Genomic DNA, 426 nt, shown 5'->3' with positions numbered 1-426 from the left:
CTCTATCGCCAACATTGCAATCATGGTTATCATCACAGTGCTCTTCATTATCACAGTTGTTAGAGTGCAGTGAATACTATCATTATTATCACTAATACCCTTATTATTCCAGCCGTTACCACACATTCTGGTTTCTCTGGCACCTGGTCCGAGTGAGAGATACTGCGTCACAACTACACCATCTGGGAGCAACCCGGCCCTATGCCCACCTTTGGAAACCAGCTTCTTTAGACATGACATGACCTGACCTGATCACCCAGCTGCTATCTTATCAATATAGTGTTAACTCAGTTGTAAGTGCACTCCTGTACCCTGTCTACTTGAGTTGTTAAGGTCAAGGTTCAATCGCGAATGTACTTCCCCTGCGGCAGCAATATACATGCAAGCGAGATTGTTTACATGCAAACATAAATCCTATCTCTCTTT

At 43.7% G+C, this 426-nt stretch overlaps 1 protein-coding gene across 1 annotated transcript in view; it reads right to left on the bottom strand.

Annotated features, from left to right (window-relative positions):
• LOC119588200 (carcinine transporter-like) overlaps window positions 1-426 on the bottom strand; it is a gene marked incomplete at its 5' end in the record, with an annotated part of 6,984 nt that overhangs the window by 4,393 nt on the left and 2,165 nt on the right.

This window comes from Penaeus monodon, chromosome 23, assembly GCF_015228065.2.
Source record: "Penaeus monodon isolate SGIC_2016 chromosome 23, NSTDA_Pmon_1, whole genome shotgun sequence".
NCBI classification, from domain to species: domain Eukaryota; kingdom Metazoa; phylum Arthropoda; class Malacostraca; order Decapoda; family Penaeidae; genus Penaeus; species Penaeus monodon.
This window is presented reverse-complemented; position numbering and strand designations above follow the sequence as displayed.